The 19,928-nt window shown below is 52.2% G+C and overlaps 1 protein-coding gene across 3 annotated transcripts in view; it reads right to left on the bottom strand.

The window, feature by feature from the left end:
• Positions 1 to 19,928, bottom strand: part of HIVEP3 (HIVEP zinc finger 3) — a 565,279-nt gene that overhangs the window by 209,319 nt on the left and 336,032 nt on the right. The window lies entirely within an intron of this gene.

Raw genomic sequence — 19,928 nt, 5'->3', positions numbered from 1 at the left:
CTGAACTGGGAGAGCCAGGCTCTAGAGTTCAAGATCTTAACTATTCCACCACACTGCATCTCAGACTAGGGCAGAGGGAGTTGAGGGCAAGACTGGAGCAGTCCAAGGGCAACGTTCAAACATCTGAAACAGTGAGGGGAGGAGGGAGTGGTCCCGTGGGGATGGCCAAAACTAGAGATGGAAGTAAAGGCAGGCAGGTCTCTGCTCACTGGAAGGAAGAAATTTCTAACAAGCAGAGCTATCTGACAGTGGATGGGCTGCCCTGGGCAGGACCAAGCTCCTTGCCATGAGCAGTTGGCAAGGAAGGAGGCCTGTGTGCTGCGCAGGGTGGAGGGAATTCCTGAACTGGAAAGAGGGCTGTACTTAGAGGTCAAAACTGATAATACTCTCTTCCTTTCCCAGACTGTCCCTCTGTGCAGGCCTCGGTGGCTCGTACAGAAGGCAGAGATGGTAATTTCTGCCTCCGGCCAGATGTGGGGCCCCAGTGAAGACGTGTTTGTGGGAGAGATGACCACAGACACAGGGGAGAGAACTCAGAGGCAGACCTTGGAGACACAGAACTGGTATTTACTGAGTTTTTCTAAGTACTAGTTATTTGAGTGTTACATGTGTCACCTCCTTTTCTCCTCACATCTACTGAGGTTGATATTCTTACTCTCATCACATGGAAGAGGAGCCCGAGGGCCCAGGGAGGCTAAGCAGAGAGCCTGGGGGGCCCAGGGCACCTGAGAGCCACCTCGGTGTTCCCCCTGTGGGAACAGAGGCCCAGGCAGGCTTGGGGCCACTGGGGATCCTGAGGTGGCAGGAGGGTTGGGGGGGCGGCGGGCAGCCGACTAGAAAGGATGGTTGGGGGTGGGGTGGGGAGACACTGCCAGACGGAAATGAAAGTGGCCTCGAAAAAAAGGAAGGAGGGAAGAAAAGCAGAAACTAAAACAAGTGACAAAGAAAACGAGAGTGTCCAGAGGAAGTGGCCAGGGGGCGTGGCGCCGCCAGAGGAATCCCCCACCGCCTGGTGTTTCCTCTCTTCTCAGGGGGTAGGGGGCAGCTGACCAACGGTGCTGTCACCGCGACACCTTGGGTCAGAGGCTGCCAGGCAGCTTTGGAGAGGAAGGCCTCCTCCCGCCAGCCCAGAGACGGAGCCCCGACACCGAGCCCAGAACCCCAGGCGGGAGCTGGACTGACCACGTCCTGTTGGCCGCTTCTGGGACATTGATTAGACCTCACTGGGCCTGCCTCCTCTCTATAAAGTGGGTACAGCCTCCCAAGCCCACAGCACGGCCGGGACAGCTCACGGGGCCACAGCCCGGAGCAAGGAGAATAGCCCCTGGGGGCCCTGCTTACGCCTGGCGGAGCACACAGGGGACGAGGGGGCGGCCGGATGTGCATCGGCAGTCCTGGGAGGAGCGCGTGGCGGGGGCGCTGTGGAGGGAGGACCCATTGTCTCATTCTTGACCATTTACCTATTGGACGCCTGTGGGTCCTTAATCTCTCTATGCGCTGTTGGCCCTGGAAGTAAAAGGCTGAGAAGGGTGAGTCTATTCCCAATACAGGCTCTGCAGAGGGACTCCCAGCTCCTTCTCCCGGCTCTTCCACTTGTTAGTTGTGCCACCTCGGGCAAGTGACTTGACCTCTCTGAGCACCCCTCCTCATCTGTAAAGAGAGACCAAGAAGCCTACCTACCTCCTAGGTGGTGAGGATTCAGTAAGACTGTGCAGAAAACACTCAGTCCAGAGCCAGCCACAAATCCATCAGCCTCAGTGGGGCAGTGCCCAGCCTGGTGGGAAGCTGGGTGCTCTACAGGGAGATGGGCAGCCCTGTAATGGCAGGTACCACCAAGAGCTGGAGCACTCAGGGCTCGGCAGGGATGCAGGGCTGGCTCTGCCAAGGTGTCAGAATGGACAGAAAGGAGATGGAGCTGGCTGGGCGAAAGGGTCCAGCAAAGAGAACAGCAGAAGCAAAGGCCTGGAGGCCAGGCAGAGCGTGAAGTGTTTGTGCACAGCAGTGATGGATGAGGCTGGGTTTGTCCAGGGTGAGAAGCTGTCTAGTCCAAGGCTCTCCACCAGTGCCCAGACCAGCTCCAGAAGTGAAACAGACATGCGTCTGGGGATGCTCTGGTCAGAGAGGCTTCTAGGGCTGGTTCATCCAGCCAGACGTTTGCTCAGGCTGTGACTGCCTCCAGATGGACCCGGGGAATTCCCCAGGGGGTGCACATGGCTCTTGTGAACTGGTCTGGCCTGAGATTCAAGGCCAAGAATGCGGGCAGCTGCTGTGGTGAAGGTGTCACACGGCTGGGGTCATGGGGAGAGAAGGAGGGGCTTTCTCGGCCATGCCTTTGCTCAGTGCTCCAGGCCTTGTTTGCATAGAGGACAGCTGCCCGTCTGGGGCCACATCACCTGCCTCCATATAACTACATTCTCACTCTCAGTCACAGCCCCCACTGAAGGCCTGGGGGTTATTCAGGCTGCCTTGGCCGTGTGGCCTTCCACACAGCCATCCAGGAGCAACCAGAAATCAGACCACTGGCTCTTCACCCTTCTGCTCACTTGCCCAAGCATCAGGGTCTCCATCTGTGAGATGGAGATAATAACCAGACCTACCTCCCAGGAGGGTTGTAGGAATGAAAAGAGGTCCTGAAGGAAATGCACATTGCAGAGAACCCAGAGAGGGGATCAGTCACTGGGGGCCCCTCCGTTTCTCACCCATCTACTTCCTCCACCACATTAGAGGGACTGGCCAGACCCAGGCCCATTCTCTCCCTCGCTCCAACTCTGTGGCTTGAGGCAACTATATATCCACTATCTATATATCAGTTTATTCACCTGCAAAGTAGAGAAGAAACTGAGCAGCACTGTTCTTCAGGCAAAAATAGACAGTTGGAAAGCTTATCCCCTCAAGCCCTCCTTCTACTTCTACAGGAACCAGGTGCTTCCCAGAATTCTGATCCCCCTTCCCAAATTTGCTGTTAGAAAAGGACCTGATGTTAGTCATTTACCTTTTAGTCTAAATGAGCCTCCGGTACCTTTTAAATTGGAATATTTTTAGAAGGACTCTAATCTCCTTCCCAACCCCAGACCCATTTTACAGAAGGAGAAACTGAGAAGAGGGGGAGAAAAAAGGCTGTGGCTGGGGTCGGTGGCTTGTAAATAGCAGCTCTGCACTTGAGACCAAGGCCTCATGAATATTACAGTCCTTGTAGACTCACAGCCACCGTGCTTACTCCTCTTGTTATTTCAATGCAACTATAAGCCCACTAGCCCAACAGTTGATTCTGCATCGAAAGGTACAAGGTGCTGGAGACCGAGAAAGAGAAGATGTGTTCCTGCTTTTGATGTGCAATCGTATGTTACATGAGCCTCCAGTCTTACCACCATGTGGAGAGGAGGAAGCCCCCACCTGCCCCAAATTCCCCTCTGTCCACTCGAGGAGGCCTGGTCTAACGTTCAGAAGTTGACAAGGCTCTGATCAAGGAAGGCTCAGTATGGGGAAAGCGCCAGGAGGCTGGCTTCTACCCCACCTTGCCATGACCTTGGACAGGCTGCTTCCCTCCTGGAGCCTCTGCCCTCCTTCCCTGCAGAGGTGAGGAGTAGATGAGCTGACCCTTCAACCTGCTCTCCTTGCTGACCTGGATGTGCCAGACCTGCCCAGGCTGCAATCCCTGGTGTCAATGCTCCTAGCTCCTGCTGCTGCAGGTACTGGGTACCCAGAAAGCTAGTTCCCCCATCAGCACTCACTCCTGGGGCCAATCAAGGAAGGGGGCATTGCTGGACCACCAAAAGGATGCTACCAATGCTGCAAACTAATGCACGGGGGACGCCAGGGTGTAATATATCCACGTGGTTCTCTCTGCTCTCTGCACATTAATAATGCATGCACAGCCGGCGTGGGTCCATCACAGGCCTGAGGTCAGGTGGCATTAGGAGGCTCCTAATGGTCCTGATTATGTGGGGAAGGCTCCCAAGTGGAATGCGGGCAGCATGGGCGGGAAGCCAGGATTCCGGGCACTTAGATCCTACAGGTGGGAGGCGGGGGGTGTAAGAGGGCAGCTTCCACAGCCCATAGCTCCATTCAGAAGATCAAATGGGATGAGCTGAAGATTCCCACAGGGGGCTGTTGATGAAGAGGAGGAAGGACCCCAACCTCTGTGCACAGGTCACAAAAAAAGGGAGGAGTCTTAGAGGTCAGGGCTGAGAGAAGCCCAGTCAGAATCTCTCCCTGGTGGCCCCTCTGCTCAGCAGCTCTGCAGCCAGTGCTTGCATACCCCTAGGCGCAGGACACTCACTACCTGCAAGAATGACACACAGCCTATCTCTGAGCAGGTCTGACTGTGGAAACAGGGACAGCTGTACACTTCAGTCCAGAGCGCAAGTGCCACTAAATATTGATTGAGTGAGTCAGGAAGCTGGATAAAAGAGTTGACAGGAGAGACAGAGGTCCTGAGTCCTATTCCTGAGGGTCTTCTTTGTCCTCAAGTAATTCCAGGCCACCAACCTGGCCAGTTTTCTGGCCTACCACAGTGGCAAAATCCCTACCAGAAGCCCTGAGCCCACACAGGGCCCCGTGAGCCCCTGTGAGCTTTGCAGCCATGAGCAGATGGGTGAGGAGCTGAGGGCTGGGTGGACTTGTCCCCAAGCACAACCTCACCTGTGGGCTGAGCCCCACTTCTCGGCAGGATGTCCACCATTTATTCCTACGGAGCTTTATGCCCAGGCTGAACAAATCTCTTCAAGCTCTGCCCACTCCCCATCAGCCAGCTCCTGGACCAGGAAGCTCCACCCTCTAGGACTGGCCCCCAGTTCAGGCCTGGTTGCCCCTCAACAGAACCACAAGCATACAAAAGCCAGAGACACTGTCCAGAGCCCTATCTTCACCAAAGAGCCCCTGCTGGGGGGTTAGATGTAGCTAGGTCCTGGGATGGGCAGGAGAACACAGGACATCCAGCCCCCATAGAAAGTGAGAGCACTCCCATCGGCCAAGTTCAAGTGTTCGGAGCATTCTGGGAAATCACAGGGAGGAGATGCTGTGGCAATGAATTTTCATGTTGACCCCTGGCAATCCAAGTCTCTTCTGTCATCTCCCCCAGGGGCCACTGGTATCTTCCTTACTGCATGGCCAACAGGCCATATGGGCTGTGCTAAGACCAAGTGGTGGGGGTGGGAATGTGGAGGATAAGAACATAGCCAAGGAGGAGCCAAGGGATGGGATGTCCTTTGATTCTGAAACCCCAATGCTGACAGCCAGTTGCCTGACACCAAGGTACTAAGTGGTAACCACTGTAAAAAGCCAGGAGCTTGACAGTGAAGAGTGGAGCAGAATGCCTTACTCCATGTCCCCCAGCCCCCGCTTTCACATCACAGGCCTCGTGCTGGTGGGAAGGGCCCTCTGGGGCCACCACCCAGCTCCCCCTGTACTCAAGAGGAAACTGAGGCCCCACCAGGGCAGAGGCTCTCAAAGATCATGTGAGAATTGGTGATGGAGACAGATGTGGAAGCTGGAACTCCTGTCTCCTGTTCATCACCCAGCAAACATAGATGGAGCCAGGAACTGGGACCTATGACTCGGCCTCAGCCCTGGTGGGGAGGCAAGCCTGTGCCCAGAGAGTCTGGCCACTGTGGGGTAAGTGATACAGGGCCAATTGTGCTTGCAGAGAAGGTTGAAACCCCAGTACTTGGGACACCTGATTCAAAGAGCCAACTCATTGGAAAAGACCCTGATGCTGGGAAAGATTGAAGGCAAGAGAAGAAAGGGATGACAGAGGACGAGATGGTTGGATGGCATTACTGACTCGATGGACACGAGTTTGAGCAAGCTCTGGGAGTTGGTGATGAACAGGGAAACATGGTGTGCTGCAGTCCACGGGGTCACAAAGAGTCGGACACAGCTGAGCGATTGAGCAACTTTCCAAGAGGTGAGTTTGTGCAGCCAAAGAAGGACAGTGGCTGTGAGGGATGCTTCAGAGAGGACACGGAGAAGGGTGGGGAGACCTCCGTGGCACCTCACTCTCTTTGTCTCTTTACTGTCCTGTCACATCCTACTTGGCCACCAAGCCGGTGTCCCACAAGTACACTTATACTCATCATCTCCAGCTGCCCCCCATCCTGATCCTGGCTCTCGGTGGGTACAGAATCTACATCCCCTCCTCCTCTCAGCTCATGCCTTCACCCTCACTCCTCCCTGCCTGGCAGCTGATCATGCATGCATGCAAAGTCGCTGTGTCTGACTCTTTACGACCCTATGGACCCTAGACCATCAGGTTTCTCTGTCCATGGGATTCTCCAGGCAAGAATACTGGAGTGGGTTGCCATTTTCTTCCCCAGGAGATCTTCCCGACCCAGGGATCGAACCTGGGCCTCACACATTGCAGGCAGATTCTTTGCAGCAATGGTACCTGGGCCCTTTGGTCTGGGATGGGGTGGGGGAAGCAGAGAAGAGAATATTCATTGACATGGGTGGCTGCAGATACTGCCAGGTGAGATGTAGAATGCAGAAGAAAAGCAAACTGAGGGCTATGGGCAGCAAAAATGATGCAGTGGTGTGTTTGGCATTGGGAGTGTTAACAGGATGTTCCTAGGGCATCCAGGGTGAGTTTTGGCCTGCAGGCACAATGTTTGTGACACCAAATAATGTATTCCTTCTCCAGTATCAAGTGACTGCCCCACCAACATGCTCTAACACTAGTGAATAGTTCGCAAGCTCTCTGACTTCTTTCAAGCATTGTATGTGTTTCAACACATTTAAACCTCCAATAACTCTTTGCCGAAAGCACTATTATTATCTCCATTTGACAGATGAGAAACTCAAGGCCCAGAGAGGTGATGTGATCTTGTCCAATAAGTTACCGACCAAGCAGAAAACTGGAGTCAGTTACAAATAATTTCTATTGAGCACCTACTGTATAGGAAATCCTTTCATTTTATAAGGACTTTAACAGTGCCTGGCACACAGTTGCTGCTGCTGCCAAGTCGCCTCAGTCATGTCTGACTCTGTGCGACACCATAGATGGCAGCCCACCAGGCTCCCCCATCCCTGGGATTCTCCAGGCAAGAACACTGGAGTGGGTTGCCATTTCCTTCTCCAATACAGTAGGTGATCTATAAATGCTTGCTATGTTGGGGATGATGATGGTGAAGAAGATGACAGTGCTGATGGGGGAGAGCTGAGAATTCTCTTCTTCTATTTGATTTAATTCTGTGAGGGAGAGGGGTTAGGGTCCCCTAACTGTGAGGAAAGAGCAGTAACGGCATGTGAGATCATGGGTCATGAGGAGGTGAGCTCAGATCGCACAGACCAGCATCATCTTTGGGGCATGCTCCCTGCCCTAAAATAGAGGCATCCCTCCCCACAGCAGCCTGCTCCCGCTGTGCCCTGCTCCCAACAGGGGCTGCCTGCTGGGGCCCTGTCTTCCCATCCCCATACCTGGAGATCCAGGCTTCGCCAGAGGATCAAACCCATCTCCCCTTCTCCACCAAAACTAGGCAAGCTCCGTGACAGGCGGATGAAGGAAGTCTGTGTGCTCCCCGCCACCCACGTGCTATCTAAATTCACTGCCAGACAAAGCCTTCTCTTTGTCCTGGCGCCTCCCTCCCTCCCTGCCATTCATGCACTGAGAGATTTCATTTCCAGTAAGTGGAGGCTGGAGAGAGAAGAAAGCAAGCAGGAGAAGGAAGAAGAAAAAAAAAATCTAGAAGGGAGGCAGGAGAAAAAGGCAACAACACTGAATCAGGGCCAAGACTCAGCCCCATTGTCCAAGTGACAACTCATTAAAAATGATTTGTAGGCTGTGCGAGGGAGATGCTGCCTCCAAGGACCTACCTTTCCCCGTTCAATGGGCAGCATCACAGCCAGTGCCTGCCTGGAGTGTCTGGGAGCCCATGGTTATTACACCAGCCCTCATACTCCCATATAGGGGGCAAACCGAGGGTTTCCCCATTCTGATCCCATCCTGCTTAGAAGAAAGGAGCTCCCAGGCTTAATGCCTAAGAACTGTCCAGTTCTGGGTGGCCGCCACCCCCCATGGTACCCAGAGCCTTGCTCTCCTACAGCACCTTGGGAGGTGCATCTCCCACGGATGAAATCAGGCCAAGCTCCCTGGGCAAAGTGCCAGATGCTCAGCTCCTCCTGGAAGGGGTGGGGTCCTGGGATGACAAGGCACCCTGGCTTGAAGAGGAAGAAGGTGGTCCCACTGCTCACCCAGCTCCTTCTCCCCTCAGGGAAGCAGGGTGATCCCAGGAACAAACATTCATCTCTCTGGACCCCAGCTTTCTCACTTGTGAAAGGAAGGGATGAACTACAGACATGCCATCCTTCCGTGCCCTGCCGCACTGCAGCCCCCGATTTTGTGAGCATTCACCACAGGCAAAGGCAGTGCTGGAAACCACTGTATACACCTGCGGCTTCCTTCAGCAAACACTCATTGACTCCCCTGGAGGCCCCGGGGTAAGACGCGGAGGTGACCACACATGTGTACTTCAGCAGTTCAGACACAACAGCCCGTCAGAGGTGAGGCCTTGAGGGGAGCAGTGAAGGGCCAGAAGGAGTTCTGGTTCTTTCTCTCCACAGAGAGGCCAACATGGCTGCCTGAGGCCCTCTGGGTCCCCAGGGCCAGCCTCTCCAGACTCCAGCCACCCTCTGCTTCTCAGACCTCAGGCACTCTCCCCACTCCCGGCACCAAGCACCGAGTGAGGACTTCTTCACATTTTCCTTTATCTGCTGAGAAACCCGAGTCCCTTGTCCCCAGCTCACAGGAGCTCCCCACTCTGGAGCATCTGGGATCTGAGTGGTCTGCTCTGAAGCCCATTGGGGCCGCTCACAGGCTAGCTGGCCTCAAGCAAGCTGCTTAATGGCCCTCAGCCCAGTTTTCTCATCTGCAAATAAGTACTGGTGTGTTGTGTGCAGCCTTAATTAAGACGCTGTGTGTACACGGTAGAGCTTAGCGCAGTGCCTCAGCTCAGCTTCCTCTGTGTCCACTGTCTGCCCTGTCCCAAAGCCCTGCTTTGGTTGGCTTCCTCCTGCCATCCTACCCATCTCAGAGGAGACCCCATCTCAGCTCTGAAAGGTCTCTGACTCTCCAAGCCTGGTTGGTACATCTCTGTGTCCCCAAAGGCCCCATGACATACCCCTGGGCTTCCTGTCATTGGAGTTCCTGTCCCAGGCTGCAGCAGCCCCTTGACTCATCCATTGGCCCCTAATCTCTGGGCACCTTCAAAAGAGCCTAGTTTATAGTGACTCGTTAGCTCTAGTACCTTTGGCTTATGAATGAAGAGGCAGAGGTTCAGAGGAGTGAATGACCGGCTGAGGCCACGTGGTTAATCACACGGACGGTGGGGCGTGGAACTTGGCCCCAGCATTTCTTTGTCACAATTGCATTTTAACAAGAGCTGTCCAGGCCTTAACCCAAGGCCTCGGTGACCCTGAGAATCCCAGACTGGTGACAAAACTGGGGAGGGAGATGTTTTTGGAAAAGGGGCTTTTTACGGGGAAAGGGTTTACAGACTTGTGGGACTCTGCAGTCCTAAAATATAACAGGCATCCTAACTTGTCCTGGCACATCCTTCATGCCAGGCCATGATGGGACCTCTCACACCTCCGCTCTCTTCCGTGCCACCATAATCCTATGACGAAGGATCCGATCCATGTCCATATCTACAGAGGACCGAGAAGTTTGCACACGTGATGTGCCCAAGGTCATAGTTGGTAGCTCAGATGGTAAAGAATACGCCTACAATGCAGGAGGCCGAGTTCGATCCCTGGGTTGGGAAAATCCCCTGGAGAAGAAAAAGGCTACCCACTCCAGTATTCTTGCCTCGAGATTTCCACGGACAGAGGAGCCTTCTAGGCTACAGTCTATGGGGTCACAAAGAGTCAGTCACGACTGAGCAGCTAACACTACTACTACTGCACAGCTGGTAACACTGAGACTCATATTTGGTGCTGGGCACCCTTGAGAGGGTCCTCTCCCATCCCACTCTGGCCCAGGCCTGAGTCCTGCACTGCTGATGGCTGGGATGGATGCCCAGTGCAGCAGATCTGCCCCAGACCTTTCCCTCTAGGAAGGAGGAGCTGGTCAACCCCAAAGGGAACCTTGGAATTGTGCCCAGAGCATATGACGCATCTCAGAGCACCATGTCGACATGGACATTTAGCGAAGAAACAAACACAAGGTCTTAAAAAATTAAAACCAACTCATAAAGTCATGGCGAAGAACACAAAAACATGAGCATGCTTACGGGAAAACATAAAACTTCCAAGAAATTCATTTTAACCTTCTCTGTGGAAAAGCTTGAGAAATACTGAACTACTCCAATATTCTCGTGAGACAGAGAAAGCAACCGGAGCCCAGAGATGTCAAGTGACAGGCTCAAGGTCACACAGCAGTTCTCTCCCAGGACCTGGACGAGCCCTGGTCATCCAACAAGCCCCCGCTGAGCCCAGTGGATCTGTGGCTGGAGAGCCCTGGATTCCAGGTAAGGTAATGCTGCTTATGAACTGTCCTGCCTGGGGTTGGTCAATTCTCTCCCCCATGCCTCAGTCTCCTCATCAGTAAAGTGGGGCCACAGTGGCATATGCACTAACACTGTAAGGATTCACAGTCTCGCCTCAAACAGCCAGCCTCCCTGCCCTCCTTTGTCCCTGTGAACACTGTAAGGAAACGTGTGAGCAGAAAAGTGCAGGCATCAGCACTCAGATCTCCAAGAAGGGGGATTCCGGTATCTTGCTTCCACTTGTAATGGACAGTGGCACCATCACACCACATCATTCCGTGTGGGCCCCCAGATCCAGCCTCCCTAGGATGATACCGTGCTCGGAATAATCTCAGAGCCACCGGAAACCCGAGTTCCCTCAGCCGTCTGTGCACTTCTCCTGGCGGGGGGGAAACAGGAACTTCTGACAACAGTATCCTCATAGATGCCCCATGTGGCAATACCCAAGGAGTGTTCACTGCCCCTGTGCCATTGGCCCAGCCGACAGGGGGTTTCCGGGGAGCCTGGGGTAGGGTTTCGACATCTTGAGCTGGAGATCACATGAGCAGAGCATCGGTGGAGACCAGGGAACTCCAGAAAACCAGGCTGCGGGAGCACTTTAGCAAGAGCTGAGTGAGGTCAGAAAAGCTCTGCTGTCTGGGTGGTGGTGGCCAGAGAGGCCAGCCCAGGGTCAGCCAGCCACTCCTTCCAGGAGCCAGGGCGAGCATGACAGGCTGTCCTAGAGACCGCCCTCCCGAGCCCTGGGCACCCGTAAGTCTTGTCAGATGTGAACCGGGAGGCTCGGGGTGCATGAGTAGTGGAACCTTGGGAGTTAATCAGCTCGTGAAAGAAAGAGTCAGGGTTCCCCCTTCCTCCATCTGCCTTTCTCAGAAGGAAGTCCGGGCTTCTTCAGACCCTTCCACAACTGTGCCCAAACCCAGCTACTATTTTAAAAAGTACTTCTCAACCACAGATGCCCAATCTTATCTTACATGGCTACAGATGACCCTGGAAAGGCAGACAGGGTTATCATGTCCACTTGACAGATGAGAAAACCTGAGGCTCTCAGAGACTCTGTGACTCACTTAAGGCCAAGATTCAAGTTCGGGCTCTCTAGTCCAGCCACCCAGGTCACTTTAGAAGAGGGGCCACCAGCAACAGCACAATGGCAGCAAAGCCACATTCCTACATGACCATGACTCAAATGTTTCTAAAGTGTTTTCACAGCCACCCCAACATCTAGTCATGGACAGCCCTTTCTGACCCACAATCCCCATGTAAGTGGGAAATTGTCTCTTCCCATATTAAAGATGACAAAAAGGATCAGAGAGTTACAGTGACTTGCCTAAGGTCACACAGCTAAAAAGTGATAGGTCTAATTTTCTTGGGCTCCAAAATCACTGCAGATGGCGACTGCAGCCATGAAGTTAAAAGACACTTGCTCCTTGAAAGAAAAGCTATGACATACCTAGACAGCATATTAAAAAGCAGAGACGTCACTTTGCCAACAAAAGTCTGTATAGTCAAAGCTATGGTTTTTCCGGTAGTCATGTATGGATGTGAGAGCTGGATCATAAAGAAGGCTGAGTGCTTGAGAACTGATGCTTCAGAATTGTGGTGCTGGGCAACACTCTTGAGAGTTTCTGGATAAGACTCAAGACTGCAAGGAGATCAAACCAGTCAATTCTAAAGGAAATCAACCCTGATATTCACTGGAAGGAAAATGCTGAAGCTGCAATACTTTGGCCACCTGCTGTGAAGAGCCGACTCATTGGAAAAGACCCTGGTGCTGGGAAAGATTGTGAGCAGAAGGAGAAGTGGGTGACAGAGGATGAGATGGCTGGATGGCATCGCTGACTCAATGAATATGAAGTTGAGCAAACTCCAGGAGATGGTGAAGGACAGGGAAGCCTGGCATGTTGCAGTTCATGAGGTTGCAGAGTCGGACACAACTTAACAGTTGAACAAGAACTAGGTCTCAAACCTACATTGTCCAGCTTCCCCATACTCTGTTCACCAAACCATACTCCTGGCCATCTTCATACTAGTGGGATGAAGATATGGACCCTGGTGAGAGTGTGGTCCTGGTCCCCTGTTCTCCCAGGCCCCACGGCCCTGAGCCACTATCCCCAAGGTCACCAGAAAGCAGCTTTAGCAAGACTTGCTGGGGGCAGAGCAACCAGGAAGCCTGCAAGGGCACTCAGGTGGGCAGGACCATCGACAACACTCCCTGTCCTCTGCAGCTTGGCCATCGCCCACACGTAGCCACACTCGGAGAACCAGGAAGAGACTTTCGGATGTTCAACAAGGTTCTGGAGTGACACTGCCCACTTGTCTCTCCATTCCTGGCAGGGTGACACCCCAACAGCATTTTAGGGGACAAGGAGTGGGGAAGGAGAAAACTGACATGGACAGAGAGCTCAGCTCTGGATGAGGGATCCTTTTATTCATTCATTTATTCTACAAATATTAATAAACACGCTGGGCTAGGAGCTCTCACATTTCCTCTTTCATTGATTCCTACAAGCAGCGCCAAGGAAGCCTTTCACCACACAGATGCTGAGAAGGCAGAGAGGTGGGATAACTTGGGAAGCGAGTGCTGCAGTAGGGAGGGGTCTGTGGTCCTGGGGCTGGCCTGGCTCTGCCACTCATTGCTCGCTGTGTGATCCACATAAATCTGTGCCCTCATGGGGCCATGGTCTCATTTCTGAGGCTTCTGGAAGGTTCACTTTCAGAGTGCATGAAGTAGCCCCTTCTCAGACATCACCTGTCGTGACTCATGGTCTCTGCCTTGGGTGGGCAGAAGCATCCTTGGTGAGGACAGCCACGCCCATGAGAAGGAAAGAAGGAATAGGGGCAGCTGGCTGGAGAGAGGGCTCATTCTCCCTGAGCCCAGCCAAAGACTGGCACTTTTCTCTTTTCATTAGACTCAGCCAGAGAAGGGAGAGGAAAAAGAGGAACGAACTTTTGGGACTACCCTGGGTCAGCCCCAGCCAAGCATTTTCACATTGTATCTTGTCTAGTTTATAAGATAACCCAGGGACACCCAGACTGAGGCTCAGAGAGGGAAAGTGACTTGCCCCAGATCACACAGCTAGGACAGGGAGGGGCTGCAGTAGGAACACAAGTCTGTTCGCCTTCAAAGAAAGAAGGTAAGCCGCCTCTTCTTTTTCCTTCTTCCTTGTCCCCCCAGCCCTCCCCCTCTTCCTCTAAAGCTAAACTGTGTTAGACAGAACTGGAGGAGCCATGGAGTAACCAGAAGGGAACCCACTATCCCCCACCCCTGCACTCTCCAAGCAGAATCTGGGTCCCTGACTGGCTCTCCGTGGTGGGAGTCTGCTCACCCCCACAACCCTGACCCCTCCCCCCACACTCCCACCCACCCCTGCCTCAGTGACTAACCAGCCCTGGGGCTGACAAAGCCACCCTCTCTGGGCTCCCCAGTGGAAACAAACCCAAGCTCCTTCCTTCCTCTTTAATCGTCACCCCCATCTCCTTGACCTTGGGTCTCTGGTAAGGCCCTGCATTGTGCTGGGAGATAACCCACAATACAGGTGAGTCACAGGAGGCTGTAACCACACCACACAGGTCTGCTGCTGGAAGAAACGTCGCCTTATTTGTCTGCCTTCCTGTGCACGCTGGGGGAGGGGGTGGGGCTGTAGAAATGGACAACCTGGCTTTGACTTGCAGCTCAACCATTGATGGTGTGACCTTGCGTCCATTGCTTGGGTTATCTGAGCGGCCTCAAACTCCTGATGTATCAAATGCAGGGCTACTTTGAAAACTAAAAGCCAGGATGTCTGTTAAGTGACAGACACATAGCAGGTTCTCAGCAAGCCTTACATCTTTCCTTCAACTGCCTGAGATGTACTAAGAGGACTGAGGGCTCCAGGCATTCATTTACATTGGCCACCCAAGAAAAGTGATAGGAAATGCTCTCCTTAGGCTTGATTTTATTTGAGAAAGGATAAACAAACACTTTTTAGAATTGATCTTGATTTGTAACTTAGACCTTAATTCTAAATCATCTTGAATTGGTCCCTGAACACATCCAGCCTCTGAAATCAGAAGTTCTGTACAGGCACCAGATTTCATCTGTCCAACTCTCTGACCATCAATCTATCTACCTGTCCACACATCCACCCACTTACCCACCCATCCATCCATCACCCATTCTTACATCTACCCATTTATTTGTCCATCCATCTTTCCATCTGTTTGTCCATCCATCCATCCACCCAACATTTGAATACCTACTACACGCCAGTCACAGTGGAGGCTATAAACCAAAAGGAGCTTCCAAAGCTTCCCCGTTACTGTTGGCTCAGACCCACACCATAGGACAGTCAATAATTACTTTTCCACTGGTTGGATATGGAGACAGAAAAAGGACTGCCTCCCTTCCCAGAATCTGGCTTGCTCAACGTGGCCTTCCTTCTTTTCCACATGTGAGTCTCCTGGTAAGTGTCTTTCACGTGAATAATTATTTCTCAGTGAGCAGGATATTCCCTGTAAGGGAGAGGGTTTCACTAAAGTAAACATCACTATGCATGCACACACCGCATAAACCTACCAGCCCCCAATTTTCAGTGGTATGTCCAGAGTACCTGTGTGTAAAGCACAGCCAGGGGCCTGCTGCTGGTTCTCATCACTCCTCCTTATCGCCCTGCTGGGCTAAAATAATGCTTCACAGAGGAAACACTCCATCCTGCTATTATATCATCTTCATTTATTTTCAGCATAGCCTCCCTCCCAGCTTAGAATCTCCAGTTTCTGTGCTTATTTGAGAGGCTATGTGATAGAGTAGTCAAGAGTACAGTTCTGAAGCCAGGCTCCTGGGGCTCGAATCCATCCCTCCAACTGTGTGACCCTGAAGAAGCTGCTGAGCATCCCGGTGCCTCAGTCTCACTACCTGTACAAATGGGCATCGGTTACAGCCCTTTCATGAGGTTGTTGTGAGGATGAAATGAGATCACGTCATATTTCCACTGGGGGGCAGGATCACATCCTGATAAGGCATATTTAATTGTGAGTGGGTACTTGGGTGTTCCAATGACTCGAGTGGGGCCTGGGGAAGAGTGTCACTGACAATAGGACACAGAACAAGAAATACTAAACCTTGCAACATGCTAGTCAGCCTGAACAAACAAACAACTGCCCTGAAAAGTGCCAGCTGCACCCCCCACCTGAGAAACTCTGTATGGAAAATGTATGGTAGACATCACCACGATGGGAGCTATGACTTGTTTACTGGCCCCTGCCATGGAAGCTCCGTGAGAGCGGGAAAGGGCCTGGTCTGTCTCCTTCCGTGTTGCCAAATCTTCAGCACTTAGGACAGGGCCCAACATATGGCAGACACTGGATGAACGAATGAAGGAATGGTATGCGTTCAGTCAGTAACTGGTGAGTGGCCAGTTGGTGAAACACATCAATTCCAATCACAATTTGTGTTTTCAGAGTAGCTCCAGACCACAGGAAAAGGGGAGGTGGTGGAGGAACAGCTGCCCGCCCCTGCATGTCTTCTCCCAGCCTCCTTCGAGGCCTGAGCCTGCTGGAGATGGTCCCTGGGGGGCTGGCAGCTGCCTTTCACCGGTGAATACTGTCTGCTCATAAAGGCTCCTCTCTTCTCCCCAACCAGAATGTGGAGTAGGGCCCTCCTTGCTTTCCTCTATGTTCTTGGGCGCAGAGGACCTAATCCTAAGTAAGGCTTGGCAGCTATCTGAGCAGATGCATTTTTCTTCTCTTCCCTGCATGTGTGCAATCGGGCACCATCACATTAATGTGGACACACCTGATCAAGCAGAGTCCTTAGGAAATGGAAGGGGTAGAGATGAGAGGAGGGAGCCCATGAATAGTCTAAGCAGAAATGGATTAACCAGAAAACTCCCACCAAACATTTTCCATCCTTAGTCCCCTCTCCTCTTTGGTAACAAATAGAGTCCTTCCCTATCATGTGGAGCTCAGAGGCCACTGAGCTTTTGCTAAGTGCCTGTTGATGCAGTGGAAAGAGGTCTCTGATACTGTAGGTTCCCAGTCTTTGGGGAGACAGCCAGACACCAACAAAGCCATGATCTGAATGTGCTGGCCAGACAGGCAGGATGGAGAAGCTCTGGGAGATTATGTCAAATGGGGGCTGAGTCCCTGACACTCCTCAGAAGGTATGTTTTAGGGGTGGAAAGTTTAATAGAAACTTAAGTCCTTGCATTTAGTTGTATTTTTCTTGTTCATTTTGATTTTGGTTTTCTGCAAATTCTGTTTAACAGATGGTATTGATCAGTAAGATCCTGGCTAATCCTGGTTTTATAAGGTATGTTCATTCAGTGAGTGAACAAGAAGATAGTCCATGCCCTCCAGAGCTCAAATCCCAACACAGGCCTACCTAACCTGTCAGGTCCTGCCAAGTGCCAGAAGCAGGCCAGCTCTGTTTGAGGATAATGGGGCAGATGGCGGGGGCTGGTGGGAGAGGGTGAAGGGGGAAGGGTGGTCAGGGAGGCTCTCTCTGATCAGGTGCCATGTGAGCAGGGGCCTGAAGGAAGAGAAGGAGCCAGCAGCATAGATCTCAGAGGAGCTTCAACGTCAGCCAGAGTGTCATGAGTCCTAGTTCTGGGAAGTGCTGGGCTCTGGTTAAAAGCTAGGAGCTCCATGGATGCATGCTGCATGTTAAGTTGCCTCAGTCATGTCCAACCCTTTGCACCTCCATGAACCATGGCCCATCAGGCTCCTCTGCCCATGAGACTCTCCAGGCAAGAATACTGGACTGGGTTGCCATGCTCTTCTCCAGGGGATCTTTCCGACCCAGGGATCGAACCCACGTTTCTCACATCTTCTGCATTGGCAGGAGGGTTCTTTACCTCTAGCGCCACCTGGGAAGCCTCACCACCAAAGAAGAAGATGGATATTTCTCCTGTGTCTCTTCTCTGTGGACTTTCAGCCCAAATGAGCCCTAGACAGTGATTTCCTTCCATCCTCTCACAAGTCTGGGACTCTCCTTCCATGTTCACCCCAACAAGGAGGTGGAGCACAGGGTCACCATCACCTGAATATCATCCTGGTGAAGTTCTCAAATCTTTCCATCAAAGAAACCCTAAGAAGGGAGGACACCAGCAGGTCTCCCTTGGGGAAGTCCAGCGACATGCGCCAAAGCTGGTCCCACAAGCCAAAATGCCTTTAGTCTCTTGTTTATCCTTAAAATGCACATATACAATTCTGCTTCATGATCTATACATGTGACTCTCCATGTGATGAAATATGCCTGCACTTAATCATTCTCCTGAAAGATGAGCTAAGTTTACATGTGATTCCCCGGGCCTCTGGCATCCTGCATGGACTCCAGGGACATGGGCACCCAGGATTGAGATGCACAAAGCAGAGGAACCCCAGCCTCGGGTTCTAATCATCACTTGCTATGGACACATTGTATGCCGTTGCTTGAACAAAGAGAGGGGCTGTTGGGGCTCTTGGTTCCACCTTCCCAGGCAGCTCATGACCCCGAGGATCCCAGTGCAGGGAAGCACGAGGTGGATGACCAAAAACCGGAGCTAGAGGTGTGGGTGCAAGAGTGGGGATCTGGGAAGAATGTTCTGGCCAGAGGCTCTCCCCTCTCCACCGGAAGGAATATAGCAAATCCCCTAAGAAGGGGGATGTAGAACCTGTGTCAAAGGCCTCCTAGCTGGGGACCAACAACTGCCAGTAGCTTCCAGGAGATCTGGTACCTAGCACAGTCCTTGCACATAATAATCCTTAATCAACATTTGTTGAATGGATAGATGAATCAATGGCGAATGAATGAATAAACAGCTACATCACAAAGAACTAGTGACTCCCGCCAGCCTAGATGATGCTAATCCTTTCTGGCCCTAAATAGCATATTTGAGGTGGCTATACCACCCCTCCTGTTCCCACTCTAAATAAGCAATTTCATGTACTGCCTGCCAGCCCCATGGTTTCTCTCTGTGGCTAATGCAGTAAAAAGAGCAATAGATTATAAACCACTAATTATATTTAGACAAAAATCACCTTCCATAAAAACAACAGTAATAATAGGTACCAAATACCTGGGCCTCTGCTAATCTCCTCACATCCATTATCCAGTTATTTTTCACACCAACCTCTCATCAACACCATTTTGGGGTTAGAAATCAAGGACTTCACAAGGTGGCATGTTTGCTGAGGAAACAGGGCCCTGAACTGGCCATGAAGACCTCAGTCTGTCCTCGGTGAGAAGTAAGGCAGTGGAACTGGCTCCCCTTCCCCCTCCAACCTCCTGGCCATGGTCCTCCTGAGAAGAAGAGTCTAAGGGACTTAGTATTATTTAACCCCCATGAGCATGGGGCACAAAAGCTGTCCAAGGAAGCTATGCATGGAGATGGCAGGTCCTAGTTGGGCTGCATTGGCTCCAGACTCAGGGTACCTGTCCCTAGGTTGCTGTAACCCAGGGAATCTCATGTAGGGGGGCCATATTCCATGGGGGTGATGGCACTGAGTTAAGCCCACCAGCAGCAGATGCTGTCGGGGCTCTGTCCATCCTACTTGGCCCCCTGGTCATTTCCTTGCACACCAGCCTGACTTCCACAGCCAGCACTGTGCCTCAGTCTCTGGAACTCACTTTCCCGCCTGCACTGAGGGCTGGAAGGGCCTGGGAGCTGTTGCGTTCCCACCCAGGGGCCAGCTTCTGTCTACCGGCTGATGGATGCAGGGTGTAAATACCCTGGCTCCCTCACACTCAGACCAGGTAATGAGAAAGTCAGGCAGGGCCAGCATGTGACTGGGGCAATGGCATAACCATGGGCCAGGGGCAACACAGACCAGGATGAGCAGTGAAAGGTAAAGTGCAGACCTCAGGGTTAGGAGGAGGAGGAAAAATAAAATGAGGAGGAAGAACTTTCACAGCTCCTGAGCAGTAAAGTCCTGCTCACGAGAATCAGGGCCAATGACGGGGAGGAAACCCTGAGCAGGCAAGACGTTTGATCCTGAGGACACACAGGCCCAGCTGGGACCCAGAGGGCACTGTGCAGGGCACCCCCAACCCCAGCCTGAGCTCACTAGCTTCCACCAAGTACCCATGTCAGTGCCGCTTACCAAAGACTCATCAGGCAGCTGCCTGCCACCAAGGCCGCTGGCAACCCCCACCCACGTAGAAATGGCAAGGGGATGAGGAAAAGGGATGGAATCCATTGTTTCTTAATTATAAAAACAGTACATGTTGTATTTCAGAAAGTATAAAGAGAACATTAAAATGGCTTACAATCCTACCCCAGAGATCTGATCACCACGGTTCACACTTGGTATCCTTCTTGATATGCTCTTTTCTATGCCTGGTGCAGTTTGGGTTTACTTTTTGTCTATTAGATTTACCATGTTTTTTATTTATCCATGTCAGTGCCTTTTCACATCATGGAATGTCCACCTGTGTCTTCAATATGCCCAACCCCCTTCAATAGCTGTGTGGTGTTGTGTTGTGTAGATTGATCA

Source organism: Bos indicus, chromosome 3 (genome assembly GCF_029378745.1).
Source record: "Bos indicus isolate NIAB-ARS_2022 breed Sahiwal x Tharparkar chromosome 3, NIAB-ARS_B.indTharparkar_mat_pri_1.0, whole genome shotgun sequence".
Classification (NCBI taxonomy): Eukaryota; Metazoa; Chordata; class Mammalia; order Artiodactyla; family Bovidae; genus Bos; species Bos indicus.
This window is presented reverse-complemented; position numbering and strand designations above follow the sequence as displayed.